At 53.7% G+C, this 25,700-nt stretch overlaps 1 pseudogene; it reads right to left on the minus strand.

Annotated features, from left to right (window-relative positions):
• LOC116949271 (peroxisome proliferator-activated receptor delta-like) overlaps window positions 1-25,500 on the minus strand; it is a 34,157-nt pseudogene extending 8,657 nt beyond the window's left edge.
• Window positions 25,501-25,700: the final 200 nt, after the last annotated feature.

Genomic DNA, 25,700 nt, shown 5'->3' on the forward strand with positions numbered 1-25,700 from the left:
TTTATTGTATTTCTACATACGTGACTTTACCGAAAAAACCAATGAGTAATTTTATGCAGTCACGAAAGCTTTAATTCTTTAATAATTTGACTGCTATAAATGTCCATACGTTGATAAGCCACTTCGTTGAGCAATCATCTGTGATAGCCAGGTCGCTTCTGAAAAAGAGCTACGTACCTCAGTGGATCCTACCTGGTGCAATAAAAACAAGTTTCGTTTATAAGAATAGGTTTTACCCTTTTAACTGGCACAAAAACTGACACCTTTATTCAAGGCATCATGTTTGCAATAACCACAACACAAGCAGTCAAAATGCAAAAAAAAAAACTCTCATAATAATATGTACTGTCCTTGAATTTGATTGGTCCACACCCGAGACAGCTTTTCTTAGAGCCTAGTCTCCATTGGTGTTGGACCAGAAGACGCCAAAAGGCGTACAACTCAAAAACAGCGCACTATCAGAGTATTGAGGGCTCGGGGTGAGCATTAACATTATGAGACCTCCTTTGCCAGAAACAAGATATAAGAATAGGTTTTACCCTTTTAACTGGCACAAAAACTGACACCTTTATTCAAGGCATCATGTTTGCAATAACCACAACACAAGCAGTCAAAATGCAAACAAAAAAGACAACTCTGATAATAATATGTACTGTCCTTGAATTTGATTGGTCCACACCCGAGACAGCTTTTCTTAGAGCCTAGTCTCCATTGGTGTTGGACCAGAAGACGCCAAAAGGCGTACAACTCAAAAACAGCGCACTATCAGAGTATTGAGGGCTCGGGGTGAGCATTAACATTATGAGACCTCCTTTGCCAGAAACAAGATATAAGAATAGGTTTTACCCTTTTAACTGGCACAAAAACTGACACCTTTATTCAAGGCATCATGTTTGCAATAACCACAACACAAGCAGTCAAAATGCAAACAAAAAAGACAACTCTGATAATAATATGTACTGTCCTTGAATTTGATTGGTCCACACCCGAGACAGCTTTTCTTAGAGCCTAGTCTCCATTGGTGTTGGACCAGAAGACGCCAAAAGGCGTACAACTCAAAAACAGCGCACTATCAGAGTATTGAGGGCTCGGGGTGAGCATTAACATTATGAGACCTCCTTTGCCAGAAACAAGATATAAGAATAGGTTTTACCCTTTTAACTGGCACAAAAACTGACACCTTTATTCAAGTTTCGTTTAGAGCCAGACTGAACACCGCAGGCGGCGGCGATGAATCGGTGTCTCTCACCGCCACAGGATGATGGGGCTCTGGGCCTGCGCTCATTTGGCTACGTGTGGCGCGAAAGAAGTTCAACACACAGAGCCCAGAATGAACACCGCAGGACGGGGGGGGGGAGGGGCGACCGATCGACCGATCGGTGTTTCTCACCGCCGCACAGGATGATGGCGGCGACGTAGAGAGCCAGGTCAGTGTCGTCCAGCGCCAGGGCGTTGAACCGCACCGAGAAGACAAACTTGGGCTCGAGGACGTGGCAGAAGGGCGTGCGCAGCGAGCGCAGGAATTCGCGCGTGATGAACGCTGTGCCGTACGCCATGAGCAGCCCGTCCTTGTTGATCTGGGCAGCCAGCATCGCGAAGATCACCTCGTACACACCGTACTGGCGTGGCGTGCGCGGGCACACGGGGCACACGGGGCAAGCTGGAGTTAGTCAACGAGCTCCAGTGACGGTAATTCCGTAAGGCTCAGCCGTCGTGGTGAGCTGTAGCTCCTCCCTTTCTGTGCCAGCCCCGCCCACTTTCATATAGCCACGCCCACCCACCCACTCGCCCTCACTACCTCGCAGGCCCCGCCCATCCCACTGTCAACCCTTACCCACGTATTCCCGCGCCCACCGCTCAGATAGCCCCGCCCACTACGCAGTTAGCCCCGCCCACTAATCGGGTAGCCCCGCCTTTGCCCGCCCCTCCCCCCGGGACACACCTTGAGCAGCGTGACCTGGTCGTTGAGGTCGAGGGCCATGAAGCCCGGGATGCTTTTGGCGAACTCGGTGACCTCCCGCACGGACTCCACCACGCGGTAGTGGCAGCGGTTGAACATGCGGATCTCTGGCGTGCCCTTCCGCAGCAGGTCGGCCTGAGCGTCGGCGCCGCAGCCTCCTCTGCGGACTCCGCCGATGCCGACGCCGCCGCCGCCGCTCACCACGGTGATGAAGATGCGGTCGTTGCCGAGCACGCGGCCGCGCGCCGCCGCGTCGCACACTGCGCCGTCGTCCCCCGCGGCGCCACCGGCGCCGCCGCAGGCTCCGCCGCAGCCGCCGCAGCCGGTGGCGGCGGCGACGCTGGCGAGGCTGACGCCAATGGCGCCGCTGCTCTCGTGGATGGTGCCGTAGCCCAGCTTGCGCAGGATAGTGTCCTCTGCCCGGGCGAGCGAGTCGTGGTCGTGGATCACCACCTGCCGGGATGCGGCGGACCAAGAGACAAAAACGTCAGGGTCGGACGTCGCTAAACCGAGTGCGCCAAAAGCCGGACAGTGTCGCGTCGTCAAGGTAAAGGCACCACCCTACAATTGCGTATTCGTGGCACTGCATGGAGACTTGCACAGAGACGGAGAGAATTAGATAAGACACCCACACACAGTGGACGCACCGACTTATACAGGGACCCAGGTTTACATTTAGAACTTAATATTTTCCATGTCACTAATAGACTACAGTAGACGACCGTGATGATGTGTAGACTCCACAGCGATGGCAAGAGGCTGCATACTGGACGTGGCATGCCGGGGGGTGCCAAGAATTCCCCCAGGGTCGCTGACAGACCTGGCTGAAATACATCTCTTTGTATCGATCGATTTACTTATTTAGTTTCCTAGCTGCCATTGATGGAACGAGCTGAAAATCCCAACACAGGACAACAGAGCTTGGGCAATCAGCCAGCGGCCACATCTGCCTCCCCCCCTCCCTCCCTCGTCCCTGAGTCTCCCCTCCTCTTCCGTCTCTCCGTCTCCGAGGATCGTGAGGGAAGGCGAACCGCGCGTTTCCGCTGATTCCGCGTGGCTCCCGACGTTCGGGCCGCGCGCCCTGCCGCCCGCGATGCTCACCGCACTGCCGGCCGCCTTGCCGGCCAGGATGGCCTGCGCCCGGGCCTTGGACAGCGGGAAGATGCGGAGGTAGGCCTCCTGGATGACGCGCGCCAGCGAGCGCAGGTCTCCCGCCGCAGCGGCCGCCTCCGTCTCCCCCGCCCCTCCTCCTCCGCCGCCGCCGCCGCCCCCCCCCGCCACCGTTCCCGAGACCCCCCCCACCGCCAAGCACCGCGGGGGCCCCCCCCCGGTGCCGCGGGCTCCCCCCCCGACGCCGCCGCGCGAGACCAGGAGGGCGGAGGCCGAGATGGGCCCTCCCACGAGCCCGTTGGCGCACACCTCGGCGATGAGCCGCTCCTTCTCCGCCTGGGGCATCCTCCCGAAGCGGATCGCTGTGGGTGCCACGCGGTCACCGCCACCGGCGTCATCGTCATTCGACAGAATCTATCTGCTGCCGGATAAAGGCATCCTCACGATCACGGCAAAAGGCGTTCATCATTATCGTCATCGTCATCACCGTCATCATCATCGTTATCATCGTCGTCATGGTTCTCATCGTTATTGTCACTATCCGCTGCTGGACGAAGGCCGCCCCCAAGCCGTCGTCTCTCCGGGCAATCTCAATCATCACGCTCACCCTCGTGCGACATGCCGACGACGAGGCACTTCTGGAAGCGGCAGTGCTGGCACTTGTTACGACTCTTCTTCTGGATCTTGCAGCGCTGCTCGCACTGCTCGTACTCCAGCTTCATGCGGATCGTGCGGCGGAAGAATCCCTGGGAGGAGGGAGGAGGAGAGAGGGAGGAGGGAGAGAAGGAGAGAGAGTCAGAGAGAGTGCGTCACCAGCTAACAAGTGGGCGCTCCACACGGTGGAGCTGTCGTCACAACGGCCGTAACAGCGGCACTGAGAACCCGGCACGGGGGATTTCACAGCCAGGGCTCTGATGCACTGCCGAGTTTGGTGTTAGGCCGCGGTGAAAGGTTCGTATCGAGTCAACGGAGCTGCGTCGCCCGAGTAGGAATAAACGGCAGTACGGCGGCTGCCTTGGCATCGCATTATCATTATCATTTCACAAAGCGGGATGCTGCTGGATGCTTCTAGATGCTACCCACACGCCTCAATCTTTGTTCCACTTGTGTACGCATCTCACGTGCTATCGCGGACCGTGCTTTACTGTTATGCAATAGTTATTATAACCCAATGTTTCCATAACGCAGCGTTCTTCAGGAAAGCAATAACAACTACTACCGCGCTGTAGGATAAAACGGACAGTGATCATCATCTACATGTCTTAAAGTGGCGCATCTCATCCGCGGGTCTCAATTCGCCACCACCGTGTATGGAAAGCCAGGAGACTAAACAGAACCTGTAGGGTGAAACGGCCAAAATTATGGGGTAGAGCCAAATTTAAAGAAGTAAGCTTCCAAGAGAGGTCCTATGATGTAGTTGCTCACCCCGAGCTCTCAATGCCCTGATAGTGGCATTGTCTTTGTGCTGTTCGCCTTTTGGCGTTGTCCTCTGGTCTAACACTTTGAGACGAGGTTCTTAAGAAAGCTGACTCTGGTGTGGACCAATCAGTTTCAAAGACAATGCATCATCATATACTACCAGAGCATGTTTTTTTGCATGTTCACCACAAGTATATGTGGTTAATGCAGACATGATTCCTTGAAAAAGGTTTTGGTTTGGTGTTTTAACATCTTAACACCTGTGTTCTTGCCAGAAAGGGTAAAACCTATTCTTACATTCCAATAGAGACTTAAATATATATAACGACTCCGATTGTCTTCTCGCTGCACTGGGAAAATCCCGATCGGCCCTGCAGGAACAGAGCCTTGACCTCGGGGGTCCTGAGAAGAAGGCGATCGAAAGATCTCGGCGACCTCGTTGGAATGTACAGAGGGATCAGCTTCTGCAAATGTGTTTCTTGGGCTGCGTGGGGTGGGTGGAGAGTGAATGACGAGGCTTTGGTGGGAACGCCAACACGGCCAGCAACCCAGCAAAGCGTTGTCGCGAACCGTCGACACGGAGAGACAATGCAGACTCCATCGCGGCGACCCTCGTGACGAGCGGAGTAATTGAAGGCACGGTGGCGAGATGTTAACTACCTCGCCTGGTATGCGGGAGGTCCTGGGGTTCGATGCCGACCCTCACTCTTGTATGTATAGAGTTTGCAGTGCCTCTCTGTCTCTCCCCCTGGATTTTCCTCCAGATCCTCCGGGTTTTCCCTCCAGATTTAGAATCAACATTACACGTTTAGAGTATTTGGCCGCTGTACATTTCCACGTGATAAGCCACTTTGTTGAGGCAGGCTGCTTCTTAAAAAAAAGAGCGACGTAGCTCAGTGGGGTCTTACCTGGTAAAATATATTTTTTTATTTAGTTTAATTTGCGATGACGATGATGATTGAAATAACCTTTTTTTATTTACAGAGCGCCTTCCGTACCACTGCGGGTTCAGAGGCTCTTCGCGTGATTTATGACAAAACATGAAAACATTTACAGAGACGAGCGTGCACATTTTTTTATCACTTCACTTATCGTGAAGTGATAAAAATACATCAAGAGAAAGTATACAATGAGAAAAGTGGTAAAATAACCACGCGGTGCCAAGGTGAGCTCAGATTACGACGCCGACGCCATCACCGCCGGTACCACCACTGCCACCACCGTTGCCACCGCCGCCACCGCCACCACCGCCACCACCACCACCGCCACCACCGCCGCCGCCACCGCCGCTGCCACCGCCGCCGCTATCACCGCCGCCACCACCGCCGCCACCACTGCCGCCACCACCGCCGCCACCGTCGCTACCGCCACCACCACCGCCATCATTACCACAACCACCACCACCGCTACCGCCACCGCCGCCACCACTGTCACCGCCACCGCAGCCGTCACCACAGCACTACCACAACACCGCCACAACCACCACCACCGCCGGCACCAGCACTGCCGCCTGCCCCACCTTGCACCCCTCGCAGGCGTGGACCCCGTAGTGGAAGCCGGAGGCGCGGTCCCCGCACACGCGGCACTCGATGGGCAGCGCTGCCACCCCCAGCGCCAGCACCGGCACCTCGGGGGCCGTGCGCGGCGTCGCTTGCGGCGGCGGCGCTACGCCGAGATCAGCGTAGCCGGCGTAGGCGCCGTAGCCGGCGTCCTGGCCCTCGACGCTGCCGAAGTCCGGTCCCGGCCAGGGCTTGGATGGCGAGTCGGCAGGGGTGGAGAAGGGCGCAGAGTCGGACTCTGCGAGGAGACGGAGAGAGAGGGAGACAGAGAGCGAGAGACAGAGAGGGAGACGGAGGACATCGCAATCAGCACCTCGGACAGCGGCTGCAGGACACCTGGCCACGTGAACACACCGCAATCCGGCGGTGCACACAACAACACACCCACACCCCGACACACACACACCGACACACACCCACACGCCGACACACCGACTCACCCACACACCGACTCACCCACACACCCGCACACTCACACACCCACACGCCAACACACCACATCCACACGCCAACACACCACATCCACACACCCGCACGACCGCACACCAGCACATCCACACGCTGACACACCCACAAGCCCATACGCCGACACACCAGCACACACACACACCCACTTACCCACACGCTGACACACCCACACGCCGACACACCCACACGCCGACACACCCACTCACCCACACGCCGACACACCCACACATCCGCACACCCACCACGCCGACACACCACACACACATCCAAACACCAGCACACCCACACAACCACACGCTCGCATACTCTGGGCCGCACACCGCTCTGAACAACTCGTGAGCAACATCCAGAACGAAACAGGAGGATTTCTCCACAAATCTGGCTGTCGCCTGATGAAGCTAGTTGTAATTACTTGCGAAACGTCGAACTCAGATTGTAAATGTTGTGGCTTTGCTCTTCAACACAGCGGTGTGCTGTACTAGTGACGAATTGGCACGTTTTGTTTACGTAGAAAACCTTACTGATTGCCTGTGTCAGGTGGTGGCGGGTTTACCGACACATTTACGCGATCTAACCCCAAAAAAACCTGTATTATGGTATGTGAAGAGTTTTTAAAATAATTTCGGATTTTTTTTTATTGGGGCAAGAGGCACTGGTGAGTACCATTGTACATAATTCGGAATATTGGCTAATTCGGCAAGGCCAGAGCCCTGTATGTGTCGAATGAACAAGGCTTTATTGTATATAGCTCAGTGGGGCCTTACCTGGTAAAATGAGAAATTGTTTAGTTTTATAATGACATCCGGAAGACTTCGGAACGCTGTTCCAGGAATTATCGCGCAGTGCATCCATTTCGCCATATGTTGTTGAGGTTAATTGTACAAACCTTTTCGTAGGATAACGGATGTGGGTCACGATAATATCGGTTTTTTTTATTACGCACACGGGCTCCAGTGGTGGTGCCTTACGGCGCCAATACCCCACTCCACACAAAGCCTGTGGCAGCATTCCCGCGAGTGGCGGGCCGAGAAGTGAGAAGCCGCGACGGTCGTGTGTGTGTGACCGGCAATGTGGTGGTAGCGGCCGGCAGAGGTCGGAGGGTCAAGGGGTGCGTGGAGGGCAGAGGGGGCGGCGGTTTCTGACCTGTGCACACGGAGTCGCCCAGGCTGCAGGTGGGACTCACGGGGTCCATGTTCAGGTCCGGCCACCCGAACAGGCCGTCCAGACCTGCGCACGACCATGACCACAGGCAGGGAGACGCCCACATCAACGTTGTGGGGTGACCGGATTCTTGCCACCGCCGCCCACCCACTCGCCCCCATGCGGATGCTTCACCCCGTCGGTCACCGCCGACTTGAAGGCGACGTCCTGATTGGGGGGGGTGGGGGGGTGACAAACGCTTGGTCACGTTCGACTGAAATAAAAACCCGCCTGTGATTGTATCCACACGAGGCCGGGGCAATTCCACGCCGCCTGCGGCCAAACCTCGCGATGACGACGACGTTGTTCTTATTCACGGTCGAACCGTCAATCTGCGTGGCACAGCAGGCTCTGTTTCCTACCGTGGAATGGCCCTGTTACCGACATGGCTCAGGAGGTATCGGAGAAGCCGTTCTTTAACTCCCAGCGATTACCACGATGCTACAGAGCGAACATTCTGCCCAAGTTGGAGTCCTGCTGTCATTTCTGGGGGTGGAGCACCCAATTCCTACCTCACTGATGTACGCGACATAAGTCGGTTTATCACGTAGGCTTTCGCGACCAATATCAACCATAAGAGGTTATTTGGGTTAGATCGCGTAATATATAAACGTGTCGTTAAACCCGCCACCACCCGACACAGCCAACCAGTAAGGGCTGTCACGCAACCAGAACGTGGCCAAATCGTCACTAGTACAGCACACCGGTGTGTTGGAGAGCCAAGCCACAACATTTACAAACTGAGTACGACGTTTCGCCAGTAATGGCAACTAGCTTCATCAGGCGATAGCCAGATTTGTGGAGAAGTCTTACTGTTTCGTTCCTTATATAGAGGCGTAGATGTGGTGACCACGCTTCTGTGATCTTGCTCAAAGTGGGGGGAGGGGGGTTGCCGAGTGTACATGATGCATGCGCATTATGCGAGCCCTTTGATCTTGTCCTTCCTGTCTATTGTGTCTATTAAAATAGCCGTACCAACGGTAACCCCTATTGAAGTATGCTGACCTTCATCGCCATGCATTTAAACAATCTATCATTTGATGATTCGCTTCCACGCAGCACTAAGTCGGTAGCTTTACGAACGGTTAAAATTATATGTATTTCGTTTAATTTCGATAGATTCTGTAATTAGTCTTGGCCAGTAGTAGCTATATTTTTTGGGTAAAGTCACGTAGATAGGTTCAAAGAAAATAACTAAAAACTACGACGTACCGATCGCAACACAAGCGTTCGTCATCAGGAAGAACCTATCTACGTGACTTTACCGAAAGACCCAAAGAATATGAATTCCTGCAGTCACGAAAGCTTTAAGTCAACAGTAGTAGCTAGTTTTGCACAGAACTTCAACATGATCAAAATCAATTGAGTGTCCTTGTTGGCATGCGTGTTCTGCTACTGCTGACAGTTGTATTTGGGAGGATTTAATATTTCCCTGATCTTCTTTTAGTCTCGTCCTGATCATTCGTCTTTTTTGCCCAACATAGCATTTGCCACAAGTGCAGTTAATCCTGTACACACCTTCTGTTAATAGCTTCAGTAATCCATCTTTTGTACCAGATATGAATTTATGTATTTATGTACCGTGCCAAATCTGACTCTGGTATTTTGTTTTTTCCAAACATCTGGCTAGTTTATCAGTTACTCCCGCAATGTACGGTATTTTTATCGTTTTAATTACTTGGGCAGTTTCAATGCTCGTGTTATTTGATTTAGTTTTGGCATTCAATGCCCTGTAGATTTGTGCATCATTGTAACCGTTCATTTGCAGCGCTTCTTGAACATGTTGAATTTCACTTCTCAAACTGTCACCATCTGACGCTTTTTTAGCTCGATGAATGAGCGTCTTGATAAGAACAGATTTCTGTGCGGGGTGATGGTGTCACTCTGCATTCACATAGGCGTCAGTATGCGTTTTCTTTCGGTAAACGCTGTGTTAATATAATTAAAGATATTAAGCTTAACCTTAATGATATCCTGGTATCACGAGGGTTCTGGTCAACGAGTCAATTAAATTACTCGACACTGGTAACGAACAACGGTTGAGCCAAAGATATGCCAAGACGAGCTGAACATTGTCTGAAGAACACTTACCTCTTGTGGCAAGGTGACTTCTATAAACAAAAGGAGCAGCAATGGGCTTGTGGTGCCACGACCACGGAGCAACTCCGCAAAAGCCGCGATCCCCTCCCGGCCCCCGGCACTAAACACGCACCCGCACGCAGCGCACCCACGTGGTGTCCAACGCGCAACTCGATGGGTCCTCGCTAGCGGCACTTTGCCCCGTCCGTTCCTTGTGGCTGTATGGGGGAGTGGGCAGTGTAGTGGCGAGCCCGCTGGGGGGACCGAAATTGATGTCTTCGCTGGCGTTCCTCAAGAGATGCAGAGGTGCACGGGCGATGATGGGTCACGCGGTGATGATATCACCGTTACTCTACTAATCGCCTGACGACGCCGCTAGTTGTTGTAATCGCAAACTGCGTACTCAAATTGTAAATGTTGTAGTGGGTTTACTCTCCAACACAGCAGTGTGCTCAAGCGGTAACTAATTGCCACGTTTTGTTTACGTGACAAACCTTAGTAATTGGCTGTGTCGGGTGGCGGTGTATTGACGACACATTTATATTTACGCGATCGAACCTAAACACCTTTATTATGAGCAGTTGCCCCAACATTCTGTTCAGGCTACACCCAGGATCTTTGTCTTCGAGGGGGTGAGTGTGGCGCAGTGGTTAGCACGCCGCGCTATGAACCCAGCGACCCAAGTTCGTTTCCCGCTCATGGCCAACACCAATGCTGATTATCTGAACTGCTCCTCGGCCTCCCTTAAGTCAACTGAGCCTCAAATTAGTGCCTGGTGCGGTGTGCAAACATCGGCATTCGGGAGACAAAGGCGGCCGGGGCATGGTGCTGGCCACCCACCTCCTCGCATGCCATGACGGTCTTCATGGGTGCTACCCGCCAACAGCACTTGCCCCAGCAGTCTGTCAAGTCTATACGGGGGATCTTTGTCTATGTGTGGCGGTGTGGCTGTGATGTGTTATCTCCGTGTTGGTACCCGATAACTTTAACCCGCGTGTGCGACGATCATGATGATGATAACGATAACGATGACGATGATGATGGTGATGATCCGAATCGACGAGCACGCAACGTGCCGCGAGCGTGCAACGCGCAGCGCCGGTGTTTGCAGACTCTCGGCCCCCAATCTCCGCCGGACTTTGATCTTTGACCGTCGGAGTTCGAGACGATGACGACGACACCGCCGTGCCATGTCGAGGACGAACTATCCCAACAAAGCCAAACACCGCCGTGGATGGGAGATGTCAACTACCTCGCCAGGTATGCAGGAGGTCGTGAATTCGACCCCGACGCCTGCTGTATATTTGGAGTCTGCGTGTGGATGTTTCTCCGGGTCCTCGGAACTTTCCCTCCACATTTATGAGCAACGTCACACGTTTAGAGTATTTGGCTGCTATACATTTCCACGCAATGAGCCACTTTGTTGCGCTATCATTTGTGATTGCCAGGTAACTTTTGAAAAAAAATACGTAGCTCAGTGGGCCTTACCTGGTAAAATAATAAAAATATTAGTGGTTAGTTAAATAGTTAAATCGACAAAAGGGCACCATGTGCACACGGTGAGCCTGAGTGGGAGTTGGCCATTATGAACGTCGCTCAGACGTCCTGGTACAGTGGTCCTCTCCGGCTGGAGCGTCCGGAACGCTGCTCTGGAAAATATAAACTGAAGCTATTTTTTTTATTTTAGCAGGTAAGGGCCCACTGAGTCACGTAGCTCGTTTTCAGAAGCGACCTGGCTATCACAAATTATTGCTCAACGAAGTGGTTTATCGCGTGGACATTTAAAGCAGCCAAATAATCTAAACGCGTGACGTTCATTTTAGATGTGAAGAGGAAAACTGGAAGACCTGGAGAAAAATTCACGCGACCACGGGGAGAGAGACACCGCAAACTTCAAATACACAGCAGGTGTCAGGGTCGGGATCGAACCCACAACCTCCTGCATACCAGGCGAGGTAGTTAACATCTATTTTAGCAGCCACATCCATTTCGGCCTATTTTTCCTCAATGTACCTTAGCTTCTTCCAACCCTATTATAATATATGACAGGATTACAATGACGTAGTGCTATGAATAGGCGTACCATGTAGCTCTAGTACAACCAAAAGAAGGAGTAGAGGCAATTTTTTTCGTCGAATTCTTTAAAAAAAACAACAACACCCGCAATGTCTCAAGAGCTTGCAGCCGCAATGCGAACACGTGGAGACGGTGACGGTCCCGTAATAAACAACGGTCAGAGCTCCGGAGCCGCAGGTTGCCGCCGAGCTTCTGGCTCCAGGGCCAGTGGTTCTTAACCTTGACTGCAGCCTTGCACCCCCATTGGTTCTCAATTGTTACAAAAAAGTATAATGTTAATAAACACACAGAGGGCGCGATGAAACTAAGCAAGTTGTACTTTCACGTGCTTAACTTGTGTTTTCGATTATTTACCGTCTTTTAAAAACAAATCTGGCCACGTCTCACACTCCCCAGAGAGGGCATCACGCACCCGCAGGGGGTGCGTGATGCGCCACAGGTTAAGAAGAAGAAGAACCACTGCTCTAGTGGGTCCTGCCTTACGTGGGTCATCCCTCCTCCGAGCCAGCCTAGCGGCGCTTGGGCAAATACCGAGTGACAGCCGGCGGGAGCCTCGCCGAGTCTCGAGACATGAGGCTCTCCTGGATAAACAAAGGGCATCATTATCATTATTATTGGTGTTATTGTTACGTAAACCAGCATACAGACACAATCTTGGGTTTAATTTCACCTGGGCCTGTTTGAGTGAGGGACACCTGAACACGCGTCTGCACCCGGCCACACCACGTCCAGGATACCTCTCAGCATGGCCGTGGCTGCTCGTCGCGCGCCAACCAACTCCCCGTGGGCTGCCAGCGAACCAGAACCACTGCCGAGCGAGAAACGCAGCCCCCGGTTGGCGCGGGCCGGCGAGGGAGGCGAACACGGACGCAACGGGCACGACAGCGATGGGTTTCTGGCTGCATTGCCCATCGGGGCCACGGGGATTCGGCCGTACAGCTGCACCCAACGTGGTGTGATGCTTCAGAATTGTACCTGGCTATCACAGGTGGTCGCTTTCGGGAAGTGGCTCGCAGTCGTTCGATCATTTTCAGCAGCAGACAAAAACCCTCAAACGCGCAACGTTGACGTGGAGGGCAAACCCGGAGGACCCGGAGGAAAATCCACACGACCACGGGGGACAACCCACGACCTCCGGTGGACCAGGCGAGGTCGTCAGCGTCTCGCCACCGCGGCGCCCCCACGGTCAAACATCCCTCACGGCCCGCCAGGCGTGGGTGAAGAAGCCTTCATCCAGCAGTGGATTGACAATGGGCCTCGCGCTTGGAGAGATACAGCAGCCTATAATTAAACCGCACGGCGCACGAACAGAATGTGCCCAATGTTATCGTCCGGCAGCCTTGCTCCTGCACCCTGCGAGGCTAAATGGGGAAGCTTCGGCAAAGTAAACCCTGCGAACCCGCAGCCGGTTTTACCTGTTAAGTTTTTTTTGTCGTTGTTGTTGTTGTTGTTTTTCATTGCCTGTAAGCGTGAAGTTCCACAGCGGGCAAGTTACTCGGTCCTCCGGCGACGCGAGGCTCGCGCGTGCGCCGGGGCCGTGGTGGAACTCTGGGGCCCGAGGCTGCCCTGCGAGTGACAGAAGCCAATCCGATCACTTTTCTTGGCCCACATTCAAAAATGCTGATTTTGTTGGACTCGTGCCAGATGATGCGGCGCCGCCCTCTCTCTCTCCAGCTACCCCACTGGAATCTATCTCAGTTCTGCGATCTCCGCATCGGTCACCCCCCCCCCCACCGTGTGTCTCCCTCCACTGCTGGAGCTGCCCCACCATTCGCCGATTTGCCAACCCGAGTCTCGCTGCTATTTACGGGGACGCTCGCCGTGCAAGGAGATTCGCGGGCGGCTCGCTGGGACTCGCGGTCAATCCGCAGCTTTTGCCGGTTCCATCTCCAGGCGCGGCAGTTAAAGGTGGTGCAAGTTGATTAAACACCCCCAGCCAGAAGCAACGGTGGGTGGTGCGTATTGGTGGTGGGATAAAGTGTGGGGCCGATCGCTTTCGTGCGCTCCCAACAACTCGCAGCAAACGTTTCAACGAGCCCAACTCTGCCGACGAGACCCAGAAAGTGGAAACTTGCCCCAGCAGCGGTTCGCTCGCTCGCTCTGCGTGCTCAAAACGAACGCTGCTGCCGCCGCTGCTGCTGCTGCAATGTTGATGTCGGGCAAGCCGGCAGGCCGATGGGACTATGAACCACGTGTTGGGTTTTACTGTAACTACATATACCACGTATGTACGTGGGGACACACAGCGGGGCCTTGCTGATAACTCGCCGTCTATCTCGGCTGTTGATACATTCGTTACATTCGTTACAAACTGCTTTTTTTGTGTTTAGTTTGTTCTTTCTCCCGCACCACCCATGAGCACGGTTGGCTATGTAGGGTGCGAAAGAAGTTCAACATACATACATAGACTAATACAGAGACATAATAGACTCACACAGAGACCCAGACTCACAGAGAGAACCATAGACTCACACAGAGACAAATAGACTCATACAGAGACATAATAGACTCACACAGAGACCCAGACTCACACAGAGACACATAGACTCACACAGAGACACAGACTCACAGAGAGACCATAGTCTCACACAGAGACACATAGACTCACACAGAGACACATAGACTCATACAGAGACATAATAGACTCTCACAGAGAGAACCATAGACTCATACAGAGACATAATAGACTCACACAGAGACCCAGACTCACACAGAGACACAGACTCACACAGAGACACAGACTCACAGAGAGAACCATAGTCTCACAGAGAGTACCATAGTCTCACACAGAGACACATAGACTCACACAGAGACACATCGACTCATACAGAGACATAATAGACTCACACAGAGACCCAGACTCACACAGAGACACATAGACTCACACAGAGACACAGACTCACAGAGAGACCATAGTCTCACACAGAGACACATAGACTCACACAGAGACACATAGACTCATACAGAGACATAATAGACTCACACAGAGACCCAGACTCACAGAGAGAACCATAGACTCATACAGAGACATAATAGACTCACACAGAGACCCAGACTCACACAGAGACACAGACTCACACAGAGACACAGACTCACAGAGAGAACCATAGTCTCACACAGAGACACATAGACTCACACAGAGACACATCGACTCATACAGAGACATAATAGACTCACACAGAGACCCAGACTCACACAGAGATCCATAGACTCACACAGAGACACAGACTCACAGAGAGAACCATAGTCTCACACAGAGACACATACTCACACAGATACACATAGACTCGCACATGAGACAAATAGACTCACACAGAGACACATAGACTCACACAGAGACACATAGACTCACACAGAGACACAGAGACTCACACAGAGACACATAGACTCACACAGAGACACATAGACTCACACAGAGACACAGAGACTCACACAGAGACTCACACAGAGACACATAGACTCACACAGAGACACATAGACTCACACAGAGACACAGAGACTCACACAGAGACACATGGACTCACACAGAGAGTCCTACCCCCGTACCTCCGATTAGCATGGTCGGCTTCGTACGGCGCGTAATAAGTCAACAAACATACAGCTCTACCTTGACTTTCGTCGCTTCACTCTCGGCCGTTCTCAACTATCAACACATTTCAAATTTCGTCCACGCGGTTTTCCTCTTTCGTCCGATTTCATCCCCAAACCTTCCACGACGTTCAGTCTTTGACGAGAAGCCGTTCAGTGAGCATCTCTTATATTTGTGTTTATTCATATGTTATTCATACTGTACGAATTTCTGTGATTATACTGTAAACGATTCATAGTTATTTTCGTGATTATAAAACGTGCACAGTATTCATACTGTGCTTATTTTTGTGATTACTGTAAAATACTTATTTTTTGTGCTTTTATACATTCATAATGGGTCCTCAGTGTGGTGATAGCAAAGCTACCCATAAGGTTCTCAATTTGCAAGAATTTGCACGCATTTGTGCTCTATAATCACTGTAGCTATGTGCACGTTTTTCGCCGGCCAAAACAAATTTGCACGATAAATAAAGAATCTGCTCTGACATTCGTCCATGCTGGTCCCTAACCAGACGAAAGTGCAAGGCGTTCCTGTACATAGTTTCATGGACACACCTTCTAATACGTGAAGGGACTCCCCTAGTCCTGCTCCCTCACCAGGACCCATCCTTCCGTCTCACAATCTTCCCGCGTCCCACCCACCCAAAGATGCCCCGTGTAGCCTGAACAAACTGTAGGGGCAAGTGCTGTTAGCGAGCACCTCTGAAGGCCGGCACGACACACGAGGGGGTGGGTGGCCAGCACCACGCCCGGCCGCCTTTGTCTCCCTAGTGGCGATGTTTACACACCGCACCAGGTACCCATTTGAGGCTGAGTTAACCTAGGGGAAGCCCAGGACCGGTTCGAGATAATCGTCATCGGTGTTGGCCGTGAGCGGGAATCGAACTTAGGTTGCCGGGTTCGTAGGGCAACGCGCTAACCGCTACACCACCGCTCCCCACCCACCCACTCACCCACCTTACCACACACACACACACACCCACCCTACCACACACACCCACCCACCCACCCTGCCACACACACCCACCCACCCACCCTGCCACACACACCCACCCACCCACCCTGCCACACACACCCACCCACCCACCCTGCCACACACACCCACCCACCCACCCTGCCACACACACCCAACAACAACCACCGCCATTCGCCACGAAGTGGCGGTGACGTCACCACGACGCTTGTGCCAGGCTATGTGCACCCTGAGGCCACGTGAAGTGTCGAACGCCCGCTGGCAGGAGGTCACGGGGCAGACCCAGGTGCCACGGGTCGACTGACTGAGATGACTAGCTGATGCACCACCTGTGCCCCCTACTGTGCCAACCTGCTGTGCTTTAGCCACCCGGCGCTCCGCTCGTTGTTGTGAGCGTCGCTCCTCCGCCCTCTGTTGTTGTTGGAGGGCGACTGCCTCCAACTGCCCAGTAGCGTCCTTCACGAGCCTCCTTCACAGAGGCCGATCTTGACACCGCTGGTACCAGTCATCGGAAAGTCCACTCAGCTCCACGTCCTCCTGTACCACATCACTCCATCTCTTCTCTAGCCCGTGCCGCGCCCATTTAGCCCCCTCAATCTGGCCGAACAAAAGCTGTTTCGGCATGCGGTGGCTGGGCATGCGGGCTACATGACCCAACCATCGCAGCCTTGCCCGCCGGAGGAGCTCACCGATGGGACCTTGCCCAGATCTTTCAAGGATTTGTGAGCTCACACAATCCAGTCTGGTTAAACCCAGGATGGATCGTAGGCAGGTCAGCCTAAATGTTTCTAACCGGCGAAGATGTTTCATTAGGGGGGTCCACGTTTCGCAAGCGTAGAGAAGGGAGGGAATGACCGTGGCCGAGAAGACCTGAAGCTTAGTGCGGAGCGACAGACCAGGTAGCTTCCACACAGCGTTACGCCACCGATGAAAAGATATTGCCGCTTGACTGATTCGGAGTGAGACCTCTGCTGTTAAACTGGAGTCAGTCATAAGCACACTGCCCAAGTATGGGAAACTCTCCACTCTCTCCACAACTGCCCCATCACCGATTGGGAGTTGTGGGGGTGGAGTGTCCGATGGTACAAAACACCCAGGCAGGTGCTTAGTTTTGGTGGGGCTGATGGTAAGGCCCCACCTCTTAGTGGCACGCTCCAGTCTCAGCAGCAGCGTCTCCAACTCCTCCTCTGAATGAGCAGCTATTACCAAATCATCAGCATACATAACGTGGTTGAGCAATAGGGAGTCATCCCTTGACCGTACCCGGGCATCGATCAGCCTCCCATTATATCTGTACCATATGGAGATTCCCCCGGTACACACACACCCACCCACCCTGACACACACACACCCACCCACCCTGACACACACAAACACCCACCCTACCACACACACCCACCCACCCTGCCACACACACCCACCCACCCTGCCACACACACACACCCACCTACCCTGCCACACACACACACACACCCACCCTACCACACACACACACACACCCACCCTACCACACACACACAACCACCCACCCACCCTACCACACACACCCACCCTACCACACCCACCCACCCTACCACACCCACACACCCACCCACCCTACCACACACACACACCCACCCACTCTACCACACACACCCACCCTACCACACACACACACCCACCCACCCTACCACACACACACACACACCCTACCACACACACACACACCCTACAACACACACACACACCCACCCTACCACACACACACCCACCCTACCACACCCACCCACCCTGCCACACACACACACCCACCTACCCTGCCACACACACACACCCACCCACCCTGCCACACACACACACCCACCCACCCTGCCACACACACCCACCCACCCTGACACACACACACACCCACCCACCCTGCCACACACACACCCCACCCACCCTGCCACACACACCCACACACCCACCCTGCCACACACACACACCCTGCCACACACACACACTGCCACACACACACCCTGCCACACACACACACCCTGCCACACACACACACACCCTGCCACACACACACACACACCCTGCCACACACACACCCTGCCACACACACACCCTGCCACACACACACCCTGCCACACACACACACACCCTGCCACACACACACACACCCTGCCACACACACACACCCTGCCACACACACACCCTGCCACACACACACACACACCCTGCCACACACACATCCTGCCACACACACACACACCCTGCCACACACACACACACACCCTGCCACACACACACACACACCCTGCCACACAAACACCCTGCCACACACACACACACCCTGCCACACACACACACACACCCTGCCACACACACACACACCCTGCCACACACACACACACCCTGCCACACACACACACACCCTGCCACACACACACACCCTGCCACACACACACACACACCCTGCCACACACACACCCTGCCACACACACACACCCTGCCACACACACACACACACACCCTGCCACACACACCCTGCCACACACACACACCCTACCACACACACACACACCTTACCACACACACACCACAGCAAGAAAAAACCACAGCAAGAAAATTTTCTTGCTGTGGTTTTCACACCTGATGATGATTGCTTGTGTTGCAGTCGAAACGTCGTGAGAATTTTATTGTTTTATATTTTTATTATTTTATTGTTTCCCTTCTACGTGGTGACTTTACCGAAAGAACCAATAAAACAATATAGGGTAAAGCACGGTCTGCGATAACGCGTGAGATGGGTACACAGGCCGAACAAAGACTGAGGCGCGTGGGTAGCATCTAGAAGTATCCAGCAGCATCCCAGTTCCTCGTGTGATGATGATGTTGATGCTACGCTGAGGCAGCCGTACGACCGCTTATTCCTACTCGCGCGACGTAGTTCCGTTCACTCGATCGCGTTACATCCAATTAGCATCCGCGTCATGAAAAAAAATGTGTTCCCCCGACACATTAATTGTCACGTTATATCCGATTCGCGTTCTGAAAACAACAACAACAACGACGACATGCAAATGGTTTAGCCATCCCACGAGCCGCACAGCCTTCTGGGAGCGCGTATATCCCAGCGGCATTGAGTTCAACCACGTGGCACGGGCTCCGAGCCGCTGTCGACGTTCGCTGCCCCGTAGGCCGTCTCGGAGGTTACTAAAACAAAGGCGCACAACGCACTGCCAGGGAGTACCGCGCCTGTGTAAAGCCACTACTACTACCACGACGGCGACGCTCGTTTCAACCTCTCACATTGGGAGGCACGGGCGCGGTGGGAATGAGAATGAGGCGATCACTCGTCCGCTCCTTCGCGGTGACGACTGGCCACGGGATGAGAACGAAAATATCGGGGGAACATAGAGTAGGGAGAGAGGGGGTAGAGAGAGAGGGGGGGGGGTAGAGAGAGGGGGTAGAGAGAGAGGGGGGGTAGAGGTGGTAAGAAGGAGGAGAGCAGAGCGTGAAATCTTTCATTTAAACAGGGGGGTCACGTAAAGCAAAGCATTGGAAAAAAAAACCCGAAATGATAAACGAAGCCAAGTGCCGACTACACCGAGCATCTTCTTGCTTCCTCTGATCGTAAAAAAAGAGAAAAATAAAATAGAAGAGAACGAGAACGAGGTGTGCGGCGTGCAGGCCGCACGCCCAGAGAGGGAGAGAGAGAGAGAGCCGGCCACGTGGAAGGTCACCGGTTCAACTCCTGCTTGGGGCGGGGTAGGGGGTGAGTGGTTGACTCAGGACATCGTCCTTCCCGACGTCCTTTCGATAGACTCCGCCACGCCCCCGCCATGAGAATGTGGAATTCCCACGACTGGCTCAGGGGGCTGTAAACCGAGAGGCGAGCCAGCGTCTCGGGGGTGATCGGTTTTGAGTAGCGAGGTCACTCCGCGCCAGCCGGACTGCCAGCTACAAGCGGGCACGCGAGCGGCGAAGGGAAAGTTGGATCGACTCTTGGTGATGGGGAGCCCAGGACGGCCCGACCGACCGCGTGCCTGGGAGATTTTGGTAGTTCGAGAGGGCGTGGGGCACCACGTGTCAGCCCCCCCCCGACACTCCACCCCCCACGCTCCGGGTGCCTGAACACGGCCGAGTTATTTTTGTCTGCGCGGCGCGTGACAGAATCCCCCCACCCCCCGCTCCCTACTGCACCCGCCCCTCTGTCTGTACATTCACTGCCTTTGTGGGGGGGGGGGGTGTTGGAGGCACGCCTGGTCGTCATTGGGTCGACCAAGTGTGTTTACGTGTGCAGGTGTGTGAAAGCACGTGTGTACGTGTGTGAGAAGACTATGTATGTGCATGTGTGTATACGTATGTGTGTGCACGTGTGTGAGATAACGCGGAATCTGATTGATTGATTGCTTCTGTGGACAGGTGTCTTTTATACAGGTAACAAGCTGAGATTAGGAGCACTCCCTTTAAGAGTGTGCTCCTAATCTCAGCTTGTTACCTCTATAAAAGACACCTGGGAGCCGGAAATCTTTCTGATTGAGAGGGGGTTCAAATACTTATTTTCCTCATAAAAATGCAAATCAATTTATAAAAATTTTGACATGCGTTTTTACGGATTTTTTTGTTGTTATTCTGTCTCTCACTGTTCAAATAAACCTACCATTAAAATTATAGACTGATCATTTCTTTGTCAGTGGCCAAACGTACAAAATCAGCAGAGGATCAAATACTTTTTTCCCTCACTGTATACGTATGTGTGTGCACGTATGTGTGAGAACATGTGTGTGTCTACGTATGTGAGATTACGCATGTGTGTACGTGTGCGTGAGAACACGTGTGTGTGTGTGCGCACTCGTGTGAGAGTGTGTACGCCTGTGCACACGTATGTATATATGAACACGCAGTTACACGAATGTCTAAGCACACACACGCGCACATGTGCGTGTGAACACGTGGTTGTGTTCGCACCTGTGTATTCACGTTTTAAATGTAACTCTGTGTTGACGCAGGTGTGTGTAGGTCGACTCAGCCTCAATGAGTACCTGGTGCGGTGTCGAAACATCGCCACTGGGGAGACAAAGGCGGCCGGGCGTGGTTCTGGTCACCCATCCCTTAGCATGCCGTGCCGGCCATTATAGGTGCTCGCATTTGCCCCAACGGTCTGTTCAGGCTACACGGGGGATCTTTGTCTTTGTGTGTCTCTGTGTGTGTTGTGTGTGTGTGTGTGCGTACGCGTGGGGAGTGGTACACACGCGTGGACACGTGGCCTGTCTGTGTGTGTCTGTGTGTCTATCTGTGTCTGTGTGTGTGTGTCCCCAATAACCCTTTAGTGACTTTGCCCAGGAGGTCAATGTGCTCTTGAGTAGACGTGGGAACACGACCTGACCCCCCCCACCAAACCCTACTAGAACTGTTAACGACCCCCCTTAGCCCCCACCTCCTCTTGAAACAAGAACGTTTTCAATCAGTGCGCGGCGTCGTGCTATAAACGGACGGTTCAGAAACAGGGAAATGAGGAGAGCGGAGATGCGGTGGAAAGCGTCGCCAAATCAACGCGTGAACAAACGCGTGAGCAAACACGCGTGGGGGGATGGTGAGAGAGTTTGATGCGTGCACACTCCCGGATTAATTGGAGTAGCTCACGAGAGCGAGAGAGAGACTTGCGTGTCTCTCTCTCTCTCGCCAGGCGAGGGAGAGAGAGAGAGACTTGTTTCTCTCTCTCTCTCGCCAGGCGAGGGAGAGAGAGAGACTTGCGTCTCTCTCTCTCCCTCGCCAGGGAGAGAGAGAGACGAGGAAGTGGGCTGGGGGCGAGACGCGTCGCTGTGGTGGTCGAGACGAATGACGGCGCAGCAGCCAAAGGCTGTCACGCATCAGAGAGGGGCCAGCAGAGAGCGAACTATGTCGAGGGATAGATTGGTCGCAGGATCGTGAGTGGTGGCGGCTTGGATAGGCCTTCATCTAGCAGTGGATTGACCATGGCTGCTGCTGCTGCTGCTGATGATGATTAACCGAAGCGTTAGAGCTGTGATTAGTATGGTTGGCTACGTACGGTGCGAAAGAAGTTCTACATACATTCAGCAGTGGATTGACCATAGCTGATCATGATAACCGAAGCAGTGACCATGGCTGACGATGATCCCCCAACTCCCTGAGTGCATGGAAAAGGCAGCGACGTTTCGGGCGACACGCCACGATATGAAAGTCCAGGCTCAAGCGACACCTCCGACAAAGATGACGACGATGATGATGACGATGATGATGACGACGATGATGATGACGATGATGATGACGACGATGATGATGACGATGATGATGATGACGACGATGATGACGACGATGATGATGATGACGACGACGGTGATACAGACTCAGGCACCTGAGTACAGGTGTGGCGTGTTCCAAACCCAGGTGTGTAGAGACCACAATTCAGGCGCATGTGTGTGTGTGCGGCGTGTTGGTGTCACGGTTATCTTGAACCGGTCCTGGGCCTACCCCTAGGTGGACTCAGCCTCAACTGAGTAACTGGTGCGGTGCGTAAAAACATCGCTACTGGGGAGACAAAGGCGGCCGGGCGTGGTGTTGGCCACCCACCCCCTCGTGTGCCGTGCCGGCCTTCATAGGTGCTACTCGCTAACAGCACTTGCCCCAACAATCTGTTCAGGCTATACGGGGGATCTTTGTATCGTGTGCAGGTGTGTGTGTGTGTACACGTGTGTGTATGATATGAACAGGGGCAGTGTGTTTACACTTGCCTGAACAACGGACTATACAGGCTACACGGGATAACCTTTGTCATTGTAACACACAGATGCGTGTGTGTAGATGTGCGCACACAGGTGTGTGTAGGTGTGTGTGTGTGTAGGTGTGTATACACAGGTGTGTGTGTAGGTGTGTGCACACAGGTGTGTGCGTAGGTGTGTGCGTAGGTGTGTGTGTAGGTGTGTGCACACAGGTGTGTGTGTAGGTGTGTGCACACAGGTGTGTATGTGTAGGTGTGTGCACACAGGTGTGTATGTGTAGGTGTGTGAAAAGAACAAAGATAAACAAAGATCCCCCGTATAGCCTCAACAGACTGTAGGGGCAAGTGCTGTTAGCGAGCACCTATGAAGGCCGGAACGGTACACGAACACACACACATACACAGGGGGTGGGTGGCCAGCACCACGCCCGACCGCCTTTGTCTCCCTAGTGGCGATATTTACACACCGCACCAGGTACTCATTTGAGGCTGAGTCGACCTAGGGGAGGCCCGGGACCGGTTCAGATAATCGTTACGGGTGTTGGCCGTGAGCGGGAATCGAACCCGGGTCGCCAGGTTCATAGCGCAGCGCGCTAACCGCTACACTACCGCTCTCCACTTACACGAACACACACATACACACACACCCTTACACAAACCTACACACACACCCTTACACGAACACACACATACACACACACTCTTACACGAACACACACTCTTACACGAACAAACACACACTCTTACACGAACACACACACACCGGAGCACGCACTCCTACATACGCATACTCATAAACTAACCTATGCACACACACACGCGCGTGCACGAACACACTACCACAACACACGCCTACCTGCACGCACCTGTACACACACACACGCGCGTGCACGAACACACTACCACAACACACGCCTACCTGCACGCACCTGTACACACACACACGCGCGTGCACGAACACACTACCACAACACACGCCTACCTGCACGCACCTGTACACACACACACGCGCGTGCACGAACACACTACCACAACACACGCCTACCTGCACGCACCTGTACACACACACACACGCGCGTCGGCACACCTGTGCGTGCACCTGCAAACTCGGCCACGAACCTGACAACTCGGCTCCATCCCCAACCACCGTACACATGTCGGCCCAGTTCATCGCTTCTCCTCCCGGATTCCTGGTGGAAGTGCGAGGAGGCGGCAGGACGAGAGGCGACGAGGAGGTCGGAGCAGCGCCACGGTCGCACCTGACTCCCGGCCTGAGAACGGCGAGTGAGCGCACCGCGTCCGTGCCGTGCGTACAGTGGCGGCCAGCGAGCACGGGGGGTGTGTGGGGGTGCTGAGCGGGTGGGTGAGCAGTGTTGAGGGGGGGATGGGCGAGAGTGGGTGTGGGTAAGCTGCTGTGAGCGCGCGTGTGTTTGTGTACAAATGCGTGTGTAGGTATGTGTGTGTGTTTGTGTGTGTGTGTAGGTATGTGTGTTTGTGTACGAATGCGTGTGTAGGTATGTGTGTTTGTGTGTGTAGGTATGTGTGTGTTTGTGTGTGTGTGTAGGCATGTGTGTGTGTTTGTGTGTTGGTGTGCGTGTGTGTTTGTGTGTGTTTGTGTGTTTGTGTGTGTGTAGGTGCTCGCTAACAGCACTTGCCCCTACAGTCTAAGCCTGTACGGGGATCTTTGTCTTTCTGTTTGTCTGTGTGTTCGTGTGTTTGTGCGTGCGTGTGTGTTTGCATGTGTGTATGTGCGTGTGTGTGTGTTTGTGCGTGTGTGTGTTTGCGTGTTTGTGTGTGCGTTTGTGTTTGCGTGTGTTTGTGCGTGTTTGTGTGTGTGTTTGTGCGTGTGTGTGTTTGCGTGTTTGTGTGTGTTTGCGTGTGTGTGTTTGTTTGCGTGTGTGTGTTTGTGTGTGTTTGCGTGTGTGTGTGTGTATGTGCGTGTGTGTGTGTTTGCGTGTGTTTGTGCGTGTGTGTTTGTGTGTGTTTGTGTGTGGGGAACGGTAGTGTAGGGGTTAGCGCCCTGCGCTACGAACCTGGCGACCCGAGTTCGATTACTTGCTCACGGCCACCAACACCAGTGACGAATATCTGAACCGGTCCTGTGCCTCCCCTAGGTCAACTCAGTCTCAAATGAGTACCTGATGCGGTATGTAAACATCGTCACTGGGGAGACAAAGGCGGCCCGGCGTGGTGCTGGCTGCCCACCCACCCCCTCGTGAGCCACAGTGCCGGCCTTCAAAAGTGTTTGCACACAGTCTGTCCACTTGCCAAACAGCCCGTGAAGGCTGTACGAGGGGTGCTACTAAACTATGAACCCTGTGACCCGGGTTCGATTTCAGTGGAGAATGCTACCATAACCTTTCCTGGGACACCCCTAGGTCAACTCAGTCTTAAATAAGTACCTGGTGGGGAGGGGTGGTGGGGAGGGGTGGTGGGGAGGAGTGGTGGGGAGGAGTGGTGGGGAGGAGTGGTGGGGGGCTTTGTTGTGTGTGTTTGTGGGGAGCGGTAGTGGTCAGCGCGCCGCCCGAGTTCTATTCCCCGCTCACGGACAGCACC

This window comes from Petromyzon marinus, chromosome 36 (genome assembly GCF_048934315.1).
Source record: "Petromyzon marinus isolate PM22_M1 ecotype Great Lakes invasive population chromosome 36, UKy_Petmar_22M1.pri1.0, whole genome shotgun sequence".
Classification (NCBI taxonomy): domain Eukaryota; kingdom Metazoa; phylum Chordata; class Hyperoartia; order Petromyzontiformes; family Petromyzontidae; genus Petromyzon; species Petromyzon marinus.